Genomic DNA, 14,129 nt, shown 5'->3' on the forward strand with positions numbered 1-14,129 from the left:
GAGATGAGCAGAACCAGGAGATCATTATACACTTCGACAACGATATTGTATGAGGACATATTTTGATGGAAGTGGATTTCTTTGACAAAGAGACCTGAGTTTCAATTGATAAATGACGGACAAAAGCAGCTACACCCAAAGAAAGAACACTGGGAAACGAATGTGAACTATCTGCATTTTTGTTTTTCTTCCCGGATTATTTATACCTTCTGAATCCAATTCTCCCTACGCAACAAGAGAACTGTTCGGTTCTGCAAACATATATTGTATCTAGGATATACTGCAACATATCCAACATATAAAGGACTGCTTGCCATCTAGGGGAGGGGGTGGAGGGAGGGAGGGGGAAAAAATCGGAACAGAAACGAGTGTCAATATAATGTAATTATTAAATAAAAAATTAAAAAAAAAAAAAAAAGATAACCAGGAGTCTTCAAGACTCAGTCAGGGAGATTTCAAGGCCAAAATATTTTTTCTAATGATACTAAGACTTAATGTTTCCCTTACAATACTTCTCCCTTTTCCAAGTACATATCTTCATGAGGCTGGATTTTCTGCATATGTTTCAATCAAAATAACATTGAAACAGATTGAATGCAGAAGAACTTATGAGAATATGGGTATCTTCTACTAAGCTATACATTTACGAGACTGGCAAAAATATGTAAAATGATGCCACTAATCATTATTTTATTTTAGATATCTTATTTGTGTTAAGAAGCTATGGGTTCTTGTTATTTTAATATTATATGAATATTTGATTATTTTTCCAATTGTTTATTATTTATAATAAATCTTCAGTTTAATTATCTTATCTATTAATGATTTATTGATATATTAATATTTAATAAATATTTTAATGTTTTAATTTCTAATATGACTTGTATAGATAGCTATAACTCATATAAACATTAATATAATAGGAACATAATTGCAGTCTTCATATAGATAAAAGGGGGATTTAAACTGTTTCTATTTTCCTCATTAAGATAAAAGTATTTCTAGTGGGTGGATGACACAAAAACGCACATTTTTGTTGTAATATAAAGAGAAACTTCCTAAAAATTACAGATTTACAAAAGTAGAATGGGCTGTTTTGGTCACTAATTAGTTCTCCATCATTGAGTCATCTCCATTACTGTCCTTTAAGGAGAAAGAGGATGAGATCTTGACAAGGCTATTGTAGAGGTTATTCATTCTTTGACAAAGAATCATCCTAGATGACCTCTTTGATCACTGTCAATGCCGGAGCTTTGTAATTCAATAACTCTATTTACTGAAACATTGACAAAGGGCAGTGGGACATTCTCAATTTATATTAAAGAATATGAAAGAAAAAATGATAATCACTGTAGTTTATTCAAACAAATCTACACTAAGCAAAATTTTGTGGCCATTTCAGTAAATAAATGGATATGATAAATGCATTCTCAAGGGGAATTAGGTGATTATCTCTTTGGAAATGTCATAACACACAATATTCTGGCTATAAAAACAAATATTCAAGAGGGGTTGTAATAATGCAGAGCCCTTTGCTAAACTCACAAAAACAATTGAATTATTCAAGCAGAAGGCTGTGAATAAATAAGCTTTTCAAAATGTTTGTTAAGAAAGAAAATAAATATGTGCATGTATAATTTACTTATCACAGTATTTGGTAGATTGCAGAGTTCAATGCATGTTGTTTAGCAATCTAAAAAGCTGATGAACACGTTGAAAATAATTGCAGAAAAAGTCAATGAATAAACAATCACCAGGGAAAGGATAACCAGAGGGTACAGAAGCAAAAAAGACAGAGAGACTCTTGCCTATTAGCTCATACTTTTCCATTATGGTTGATGTTTTTAACTTCTTGGTTTGTTTCATGATCCTCTTTGGTCATATGGGAAAGCGTCTCAAGAATTTAATGGAAATACAGGTGTAATTTTTATTCCATCCAGGTTCTCAGACCTCTTGTAGTCTATTCATCGACTCAAGATAATAATCCCTAAATCACAGGATGATGTGCTAAGAATGACCAAGGGAGTATGGATAACATATGCTTCTTAAATGTTAATTTATTTGACTTTGTTCATGTTTCTATGAATTAAATACAAGTTTAATTCAATGAAATTATAAAGAAAATTATGTCAATGATTTTAGTTCTTTCTTTTTTTCTTATCCTTTTTTCTGGAGATTTTAAATTTACATCTTTTTATCTGATTCTGTTTTCAAGATCAATGTTTGAAGACATTTGTATTCTTTTTTGCAGTGTACTATAAATTCATTTTTATTTTTAAAGTAATACTTTATTTTTCTAAGTTGACAAAAATACATATTCTTTTCCTCCTCCTCCAGTCTATTGAAAAAGAAATAAAAACAACATATATACAAATCTCCATATTGGACATGTCCAAAATTTATATCTCAGTTTATACCCTAAATCCCATCACATCTCTGTCAAGAGGAGGGAGACAGCATGTTTCATCAATAGTCCTTAGAAACAATAGCTGGTCATTAAGCTAGTCAAATTTCTCCTGCTTGTATTTTACTCTGCATGACTTTATAAAAGTCTTTCTAAGTTGCTCTGAAACTATCTTTTTCATTTATTTTTCAAAAATTTATTTGTTTTTTTTTTTTTTTTATAATAAATTTTATTTTATTTAATAATAACTTCACATTGACAGAATCCATGCCAGGATAATTTCTACACGACATTATCCCTTGCAATCACTTATGTTTCGTTTTTTCCCCTCCCCTCCCTCCTCCCCCCCAGGATGGCAAGCAGTCCTATATATGCTAAACATGTTGCAGTATATCCTAGATACAATACATATTTGCAGAACCAAACAGTTCTCTTGTTGCACAGGGAGAATTGGATTCAGAAGGTAAAAATACTCGGGAAGAAAATCAAAAATGCAAATAGTTCACATTCATTTCCCAGTATTCCTTCTTTGGGTGTAGCTGTTTCTGTCCATCATTTCTCCAATGAAACTCAGTTAAGTCTCTTTGTCAGAGAAATCCACTTCCATCAGAATACATCCTCATACAATATCGTTGTCGAAGTGTATAATGATCTCCTGGTTCTGCTCATCTCACTTAGCATCAGTCCATGTAGGTCTCTCCAAGCCTCTCTGTATTCATCCTGCTGGTCATTCCTTACAGAGCAATAATATTCCATAACATTCATATACCACAATTTACCCAGCCATTCTCCAATTGATGGGCATCCATTCATTTTCCAGTTTCTAGCCACTACAAACAGGGCTGCTACAAACATTTTGGCACATACAGGTCCCCTTCCCTTTTTTAGTATCTCTTTGGGGTATAAGCCCAATAGAAACACTGTTGGATCAAAGGGTATGCACAGTTGGATAACTTTTTGGGCATAATTCCAGATCGCTCTCCAGAATGGCTGGATTCGTTCACAACTCCACCAACAATGCATCAATGTCCCCGTTTTCCCGCATCCCCTCCAACATTCATCATTGTTTTTTCCTGTCATCTTAGCCAATCTGACAGGAGTGTAGTGATATCTCAGAGTTGTCTTAATTTGCATTTCTCTGATCAATAGTGATTTGGAACACTCTTTCATGTGAGTGGTAATAGTTTCTATTTCTTCATCTGAAAATTGTCTGTTCATATCCTTTGACCATTTATCAATTGGAGAATGGCTTGATTTTTTATAAATTTGAGTCAGTTCTCTATATATTTTGGAAATGAGGCCTTTATCAGAACCTTTAATTGTAAAGATGTTTTCCCAGTTAGTTACTTCCCTACTAATCTTGTTTGCATTCGTTCTGTTTGTACAAAGGCTTTTTAATTTGATATAATCAAAATTTTCTATTTTGTGATTGGTAATGGTCTCTAGTTCATCTTTGGTCACAAATTTCTTTCTCCTCCACAAGTCTGAGAGATAAACTATCCTATGTTCCTCTAATTTATTTATAATCTCGTTCTTTATGCCTAGGTCATGGACCCATTTTGATCTTATCTTGGTATGTGGTGTTAAGTGTGGGTCCTTGCCTAATTTCTGCCATACTAATTTCCAGTTATCCCAGCAGTTTTTATCAAATAATGAAATCTTATCCCAAAATTTAGAATCTTTGGGTTTGTCAAACACTAGATTGCTATAGTTGACTATTCTGTCTTGTGAACCTAACCTTTTCCACTGATCAACTAATCTATTTCTAAGCCAATACCAGATGGTTTTGGTGACTGCTGCTTTATAATATAATTTTAGATCAGGTACAGCTAGACCACCTTCATTTGATTTTTTTTTCATTAATTCCCTTGAGATTCTCGACTTTTTATTGTTCCATATGAATTTTGTTGTTATTTTTTCTAAATCATTAAAATATTTTCTTGGAAGTCTGATTGGTATAGCACTAAATAAATAGATTAGTTTAGGGAGTATTGTCATCTTTATTATATTTGCTCGGCCTATCCAAGAGCACTTAATATTTTTCCAATTATTTAAGTCTGACTTTATTTGTGTGAAAACTTTTTTGTAATTTTGCTCATATAATTCCTGACTTTCCTTTGGTAGGTAGATTCCCAAATATTTTATGCTATCAACAGTTATTTTGAATGGAATTTCTCTTTGTATCTCTTGCTCTTGGATTTTGTTGGTGGTGTATAAGAATGCTGAGGATTTATGGGGATTTATTTTGTATCCTGCTACTTTGCTAAAATTATGAATTATTTCTAATAGCTTTTTAGTAGAATCTCTGGGGTTTTCTAGGTATACCATCATATCATCTGCAAAGAGTGATAGTTTGGTTTCCTCATTGCCTACTCTAATTCCTTTAATCTCTTTCTCGACTCTTATTGCAGAGGCCAGTGTTTCTAATACAATATTGAATAATAATGGTGATAGTGGGCAACCTTGCTTCACTCCAGATCTTACCGGGAAAGGTTCCAGTTTTTCCCCATTGCATATGATGCTTACTGAAGGTTTAAAATATATGCTCCTAACTATTTTAAGGAAAAGTCCTTTTATTCCTATGCTCTCAAGTGTTTTTATTAGGAATGGCTGTTGGATTTTATCAAATGCTTTTTCTGCATCTATTGAAATGATCATATGGTTTTTGTTTGGTTGGTTGTTGATATAGTCAATTATGTTAATAGTTTTCCTAATATTGAACCAGCCCTGCATTCCTGGTATAAATCCTACTTGGTCATAGTGTATTATCCTGGGGATGATTTTCTGTAATCTTTTTGCTAATATTTTATTTAAGATTTTAGCATCAATATTCATTAGGGAGATTGGTCTATAATTTTCTTTCTCTGTTTTCAGCCTACCTGGTTTAGGTATCAGTACCATATCTGTGTCATAAAAGGAGTTTGGTAGGACTCCTTCAATCCCTACTTCTTCAAATAGTTTATTTAGCATTGGAGTTAATTGATCTTTAAATGTTTGATAGAATTCAGATGTAAATCCATCTGGTCCTGGGGTTTTTTTTCTTAGGGAGTTGATTGATAGTTTGTTCTATTTCTTTTTCTGAGATAGGAGTGTTTAGGATATTTACTTCTTCCTCTGTTAGTTTAGGTAAGCTATATTTTTGGAGGTATTCTTCTATTTCATTTAAGTTGTCGAATTTATTGGCGTAAAGTTGGGCAAAGTAACTCCTAATTATTGCTCTAATTTCCTCTTCGTTAGTGGTGAGTTCTCCCTTTTCATTTTTAAGACTAACAATTTGATTTTCCTCTTTCCTTTTTTTAATCAGATTTACTAAGGGTTTGTCTATTTTGTTGGTTTTTTCATAGAACCAACTCTTAGTTTTATTAATCAATTCAATAGTTTTTTTACTTTCAATTTTATTGATCTCTCCTTCTATTTTTTGAATTTCAAGTTTAGTGTTTGATTGGGGGTTTTTAATTTGTTCCTTTTCTAGCATTTTTAGTTGCAAGCCCAATTCATTGACCTTCTCTTTCTCTATTTTATACAAATAGGCCTCTAGAGATATGAGATTTCCCCTTATTACCGCTTTGGCTGCATCCCATACATTTTGGTATGATGTCTCATTATTATCATTTTCTTGGATGAAGTTATTAATTATGTCTATAATTTGCTGTTTCACCCAATCATTCTTTAGTATGAGATTATTTAGTTTCCAATTATTTTTTGGTCTACTTTCCTGTGGCTTTTTATTGAATGTAATTTTCAATGCATCATGGTCTGAAAAGGATGCATTCACTATTTCTGCCTTACTGCATTTGAGTTTGAGGTTTTTATGTCCTAATATATGATCAATTTTTGTATAAGTTCCATGAACTGCTGAAAAGAAGGTGTACTCCTTTCTGTCCCCATTACATTTTCTCCAGAGATCTATCATATCTAATTTTTCTAGTATTCTATTTATCTCTTTGACTTCTTTCTTATTTATTTTGTGGTTTGATTTATCTAATTCTGAGAGTGCAAGGTTGAGATCTCCCACTATTATAGTTTTACTGTCTATTTCTTCTTGCAACTCTCTTAATTTCTCTTTTAGGAATTTAGATGCTACACTACTTGGTGCATATATATTTATATAGATACTTCTTCATTATTCATTCTACCCTTTAGCAAGATATAGTGCCCTTCCTTATCTCTTTTGATTAGATCAATTTTTGCTTTAGCTTGATCTGAGATCAGGATGGCTACCCCTGCTTTTTTGGCTTCACCTGAAGCATAGTAGATTTTGCTCCAACCTTTTACCTTTAACCTGCATGTATCACCCCGCTTCAGGTGTGTTTCCTGTATACAACATATTGTAGGATTCTGGCTTTTAATCCATTCTGCTAACCGCTTCCTCTTTATAGAGGAGTTTACCCCGTTCACATTTATGGTTAAAATGACCAATTCTGTGTTACTTGCCATCTTGTTAACCCCGGTTTATGCTTTTCTCCCTTCTTACTCCCTTACCCCTCCCTTACCCCCCTTCCCAGTATTGAGCTTGTGAGCTCCCTTGCTTCTCACAGCCCTCCCTTTTTCAGTATCCCTCCCCCCCCTTAGAGTTCCCCCCCCCAACTTACCCCTTTCCCTCCCAGTTACCGTATTCCCTTCCACTTAGCTTATTCCTTCCTTTTTCACTTTTCCCTTCTCACTTTTCAATGAGGTGGGAGAAGTTTCACCATAGATTGAATATGTCTAAAATTCTTCTCTTACTGCCAATTCTGAAAGCAGTAAAATACTCACTATTTTCATTCCTCTCCATTCTTTCTCTCAGATTTACTAGGTTTTCTTTGCCTCTTCATGAAATGTAGTACCCCCACTTTCCCTTTTTTCTAGTACAATGTCCTTTCCACAACTAGTTTCTAGAACAAGGTATACATGTATTCTTTATACATCTTTACAGCCGAAATATAGTTCCCAAGATTAATCTTTACCTTTTTAGATTTCTCTTGAGTTCTGTGCTTGTAGATCAAATTTTTTGTTAAGTTCTGGCTTTTTCATCAGAAATAGATGAAATTCGCTTATTTCGTTGAATGTCCATCTTCTTCCCTGGAAAAAGATGCTCAATCTCGCTGGGTAAGTTATTTTTGGTTGCATACCAAGTTCCTTAGCCTTTCGGAATATCATATTCCAGGCCCTTCGATCCTTTAATGTGGATGCTGCCAGATCCTGGGTGATCCTTATTGTGGCTCCTTGATACTTGAATTGGGTTTTTCTAGCCGCTTGCAGTATTTTTTCCTTTGCCTGAGGGTTCTGGCATTTGGCCACTATATTCCTTGGTGTTTTGATTTTAGGATCCCTTTCAGTAGGGGATCGATGAATTCTTTCAATGTCTATTTTACCTTCTGTTTCTATGACTTCTGGGCAGTTCTCTTTGATAATTTCCTGGAAGATAGTGTTCAGGCTTTTTTTTTCATCATACTTTTCTGGAAGTCCGATGATTCTCAGGTTGTCTCTCCTGGATCTGTTTTCCAGGTCTGTTGTCTTCCCAGAAGGTATTTCACATCCTTTTCCATTGTTTGATTTTTTTGGATTTGCTTGACTGATTCTTCTTGTCTCCTCGAGTCATTCAATTCCAATTGTTCGACCCTGATTTTCAGTGAGGTATTTTCTTCACTCACTTTTTTAAGATCTTTTTCTAATTGTCCAATTGAGTTCTTTTGTTCTGTGGAATTTTTTTCCATTTCGCCAATTTTGTTTTTTAGAGAGCTGTTTTCTGTTTCCAGTTCACTAATCCTATTTTTCAAGGATTTGGTTTCTTTATCCACTCTCTCTTTAACTGACTTCTCCAGGCTCTTTTGCCAAGCCTCCCTCTCCTTTTGCAGAGCCTCCCTCTCCTTTTCCCATTTTTCTTCTAGCTCCCTTGTGAGAGCCTTTTTAATTTCCTCCATGAGATTCATCTGTGCTGAGGGACATAAGGACTCTTCCTTCGGGGATTCACCTGGGGACTGTTTGTTTTTAGTCTCCTCAGGGTTTGGAGTCTGCTCTTTATCTGTATAAAAGCTGTCCAGGGTTAAATTCTTTTTCAGCTTCTTGCTCATTCTGTCTATTTATCAAAGACAAACTATCAAAGAAACAGAAGGAAAAAAAACCCCTTGAATGGAGGCTGCTTTCTTTGGGGGAGGGGCAGGGTATTCGTGAGGCACAGGTCCTACTGTGCTATGGCGCCTGCGCACTGAGATCCGAGCGCTCTGAGATCCGAGTGGGCTAAGACACTGTGGGGGAGGGGTGGCCAGGTCCCGAGAAACTCCAGCTGTTTGGGATTGTATTCTTCACCCCCGGTGTTTTTAGCTTCTCTGCTGGGCTGCTGACTTGCTCCTATAGCAAAGCTCTCACCGCAGAGACGGCTGCGATCGCGTCCTACCCCCTCTCCGCTCCACCCGGTTCTGAGCTGCTATCTGTGCTCTGGTTGCCGCTGCTGCCCGCAGACTGCTTCCAAATACCGTCCCCGCCCTCGCGCAAAAACAGACCTTTCTTGACGAGTCTCAAGGATGGTTTCTCTTGGTAAGTAATTGTATGGTTTTTTTTCAGTCGAGCATTAATTCAGAGGCATGAAATGAAATGAATAGTGAGAGAAAAACACGGAGATTACACAGAAGTGTATTTCCTCTCCGCCATCTTGGCCGGAAGTCCCAAAAATTTATTTGAAACAAGTACACAATAGGAAAAAGAAAAATATTCTGTGCACAATAAGACATAAGAGATAATTCAAAATATAAAGCAATTTAATGAAAGCCTATATAATAAATACTCAACATTGTGTTCAGAGTTGCCTGTCTTTTTTTGTTTCCTCTTAGGTTTTCTTTTATTCTCTAATGTACATTTAAAATTTTATTATTTTTTCCCATACTCCCCCTTCCCTCTATCAAGAAGGCAACAATTAATTATGATTACCCCCTCCCCACCACAAATCTATACACACATGCATACATATATACACAAACATAGATATATACCTATTTATATATCTATAATCATACATATCTATATTCATATGCATCTATGTAAAACTGTATTATGCTTGTTTGTCCTCTTTGTTTGTTCCATTTTTAACCCAGTCCCAATGAAAGATGGGTTCTAGGATTTTCAGCCGTCCTTTACCATTTAATTCCTCTGTATCACTTCTTCTTGCACTTCATTTGTATAAAATAACTATTCTTTTTTTTTTCCTTTTCCTGCATGGTTTTGTTTTTAAGGATTGGTCATACTCAGCTCTATCCCGATCTTTCTTTTGAACTATCCAATTACTAATGACAATCTTAGACATACACTTAACATTCCTCTTACAAAAATAGTTTTTCCTCAGTGAGTCCCTTGTAATTAGTCTTTAGTGTTTACCTTATATTTCTCTTGCATAATGTAAGTCAAGTTTTATATTAATCTCAGATCTTTTTGCAATAAAATTCTGATGGGCTGCCAACTCATTAAATGTTCTTTTCTTTCCATTCAGAATTATGCTCACCTTTGCTGGGTATGATATTTTTTTTTTTGCTACAAAGATTTTTTTATTCTTAAATATATAGTTTTTCAATAACTGCAGTCTTTTAGTATAGCCAGTACTAGGTCTTGATTATAATTGTGACTTTGCCATATTTGAATTTTTTTTTCTTGTTGCTCTTACTATTTTCTTTTTGACTGGGGATGGTGTTTCCTTTTATTTCTCATAGCACAAAATATTTCATTTTGCTTATATGCAATTACTTATTCAGTTATTCCACAGTTGATGACCTTCATATTTATTTCTAATTATTTATCACAACAAAAAAGACCTGATATAAATATATTTGTATATATAGGTCTTTTTCTGGTTTATCTTTTCTCTTTTAGGTAAAGACTACAGATTAGTGGTACCTCTGGGTTGAAGCATATGCTTGATTTCAAAACTTTGAGGATATAGTCCTAAATTGATTTCTAAAATGGTCAGATTCATTTACAATTCCACCTGAAATACATTAAAATACCTTTTTTCTCATATTTCATCCAGAATTTATTTCCATTTTTGTAAAGCTGATTAATGTGAGGTGGAATTACAGAGTTGTTTTAATTTTTGTTTATCTAACTATTAACAATTTAGAGCATTTTTACATGGATATTAATAATTTGTATTTCTTCTTCTGAAAACTGCTGATTTCATATCCTTTGATCATTTATCAATTAGGGAATGAGTTTTATTCTTAAAAATTTGAATTAGATTACTATATTTCTTGGAAATCAGAATTTTTCCCCCAAGCTATCTGATTCCCTCCTAATGTTAATTGCATTGATCTTACGCATATAAGAATTTATAAAATTGTTCATTTGATTTTCTGTGATTTTCTCTGTTTTTGCTTAGTCATAAACATTTCCCCTTGTAATGGGCTGAGGCTTGAGTTGATGCACTGAGGTCCCTAGCACATGAGGCTAAATAGTAATTGGACCATACTCTATTAATATATATATATATATATATGCTTGGAGAAAGAATGGCCCCCGCCCACTCTTTATGCAAGTCCTGATGTGTTGTATAGGAAATGACGATTTTGGTGGGTGGAGGCAGGAGAGTGGAAAAGGAAGGGGAAGGAGAGACTGCTTGCATTGCCATTGTGATGGCTTTTCAGCTCAGATCCCCCTCTGTTAGCTGGCTTCCTGTCACAACTGCCCATATTGCTATCACAATCTTTCTTGCCCATATTGCTATCGCAATCCTTATTCACCTCTTCACTTCAATAAAGATTGAAGATTTTTCCCTTAACCTGAATTCCTGACTCTGGCTGATTTTAAATAAGCGGTCATTACATCCTCTAGTCATAAATCTGAAATTATTTTCTTTCCTTTGTTTCTAATTTATCTATGAAATAAACCTTTATGGATAAGATATGTATGGCCTATTATTTTCAAAGATATCATTATTCTCCCAGTTATCTGGGCTTATCACCTAGGAATCATCCTCAACTGTTCACTCTTTCTTGTCTCCTCCCACCCTGTATTTAATTATTTGCCAAATCCTATTGATTTTATCTTTGTAACAGCTCTAATATATGTCATCTTTCTTCTTCCTGGCTTTGGTTCTGTTTTTCCTCCCTATTAGAAAGTTCTTTGCTGTGAGATTGGGTTATTCAAAGCTTTGATTTCTTGTTCTGCTAAATTAAGTATTTTATAGTTTTGCAAATATTCAACTATTTCATTTAGAATATGTTTCATTGACATATAAATAATTTAAAAACTTACTAAAATAATCTTTATATTTCTATATTAGCTTTGAATTCATCTTTTTCATTTCTGATACTGAGAATTTTGTTTTTTCTTTGTTCTTAAAAATCAAAAAAAGCAAATGCTTTACTCATTAAAAAAAACTACATCAAAACCTCATGTCTGGTTTATATAATTGATTAAATATTTTTATATCTTTATTTAAAATTCTCTTCTTTTGTTTACTAGTCCAGCTAGTAAACATATTCCCTGCACCATGTACTCTTTTATGGCCTGCTCATATGCTTGTTTTTTACCTTCCCAATCAACTTATTACCTCCTTAATGGCTGCTGCTATGTATTAAAATTTTGAATTTCTGGAAACAGTGATATAATACTGTTGGCAGAAGAAATGCTTAAGAAATAATTTTAAATGCTTATGAAAATAAATATTTTAGGAAGATCAACATGTTAGTTGTTTATACATTTAATTTCCTAATCAAAATTTTTTGCTTTGCTTTCCTTTTTTTCTTTTCCTTTCCTTTTCTTCCTTCTTTCCTTCCTCCCTTCCTTCCTTCCCTCTTTTCCTCCCATTCTTTCTTCTCTCTCTACTATCTTCCCTCTGCTTCCTTTTCTCCTTCCATCCTTCCCTCCTCCCTGACCTTCTTTCTCTCCCTCACTTTTTTCCCTTTCTTCTTTGCTCAATTTGTTTCTTCAATTCACCTGACCAATTAAGCTAAATAATCAAAAAATATTGTGTTTTTAGACCCATGTTAAAATAGTAGTTCATCAAAGAACAAAGAGGCATTCACCTCTGTGAAAATATATGAACTTGAATAGGGAAACATGCTGAAGAACATTTGGTTATGTGTCAAAGGAAAGAGAAATAATCAGGATGGGAGAACACTAAAGGCTAATACCACAGATGGATGAAATGGATACTGAGTTACTAGTACAGATTGCAAACCAGGAAGGAAGACAGGTTATTGCTGTGATGAATCAGTTTCTCTCTCTATATCCATCTGTTTCCTTCTTTTTTCCCCTCCTCATTCATAAAAGAAGGAAATCTCTCGAAAACAGTAATAGCTGGCATTTATATCATGCATTCAGGTTTGCAAAGCACTTCACATATTACCTCATTTGTTCCTTACAATGATCCTGTCTGGGAAGTGCTGTTACTATAATCAATTCAGGAATGAACTTCTGATCTAATGTTAGATTGATAAAAAGAGGTCATTTCAAAGAAGAGAAGCATCACTACTTAAGAGTCTCAGGTTTAAAAAGAACACCTCAAAGTGGTGCAATTAAGATTGTAAGTGAGAACAAATATATAATAGTTTGCTAAGAATGGTGTAAGGACAGGGTAAGGGTGAATGTTGAAAATTATGTATGCATATGTTTTGAAAATAAAAAGCTTTAGTAAAAAATAAATAAACTAACCAACTTAAAAAAAAAAGAATGGTGTAAGGAAGACTAAACCATGAAGAGATTATGTTGGAAATAAATGCTATTTTGGAAAAGATCAATGTTTGGAGAAATAGAAAGAGAAAAGAAGGAACAAGATTTGGCTTAGATTGATAAGATAAGATAGACAGAAGATGTTAATGAAGGTAAAAAGAAGATAAAACTGAACTATTTTTGCTTCATTCTCCACCAAAGAATTACCTTCAGACTGGAAAGGATAAAATAAATATCTTTAATGGTGAAGTGAAATCCAAGATAGTTAAGGAAATGGCAAAAGCACCAAGAGATCTCAGTGAGTACAAGCCCTTGATTTTTTTTTTTTTTTTTTTTTTTTATGGCTGACACTCCAATTATTTCTGTGATCAACATTCCCAGAATCTTGGGAACATCATCATTGAATTTCCTTTGAACGTGGTCAGCAGAGGCATTTTTAGAACTGGAAATAGACAAATGACACAGGTTTAAAAAAAGAGAAAAATACTCCAAAACAGTGTTGATTTTGATTGATTCTTAGCAAAATTCAAAAACACATTATTAAAAAAAAAAAAAAAAAACTAGTTTGTAAACATTTGCTTAAGGAAGAAATGATTACTGAGTTGTCATGGCTTCATTATGAAAAAAATTATATCAGATTACTCTTAAAAAAAAAAAAAATCAGTCCCTCAGAGGAATAGATGGTTAGAGCATATCTGAGTTTCTGTAAGGCATCATGTGCCATGTAGTAGCCTTTAGAACAAAACTGTTACATGTGGATCAAATAATAGTCCAGATGGAAGGAGTGAGACATAGTTGACTGACCAAGTTCAAAGAGGTTTGATTAATAACTGTGTGACTGTTTGCTTGAGGTGTGTTGTGGAATGCTAGAGGCTTCTGTTCTTTACCCTATTCTTTCTAAAATTGTGATTTAAGGGCTCATAATGGGATAGAGCTAATTAAATATGAGGATGACAAAGATGGGAACACAATTAATACACTGACTATAATTTCCTGGAGCTTCAACTAGGGAAAAGTCTGCAACTCTGTTGCTTAGATTCAAACTCAGGTTAAGAACTTACAGAGCTCAAGCCAAGTGATCATATTT

This window comes from Antechinus flavipes, chromosome 3 (assembly GCF_016432865.1).
Source record: "Antechinus flavipes isolate AdamAnt ecotype Samford, QLD, Australia chromosome 3, AdamAnt_v2, whole genome shotgun sequence".
In the NCBI taxonomy this organism is placed as follows: domain Eukaryota; kingdom Metazoa; phylum Chordata; class Mammalia; order Dasyuromorphia; family Dasyuridae; genus Antechinus; species Antechinus flavipes.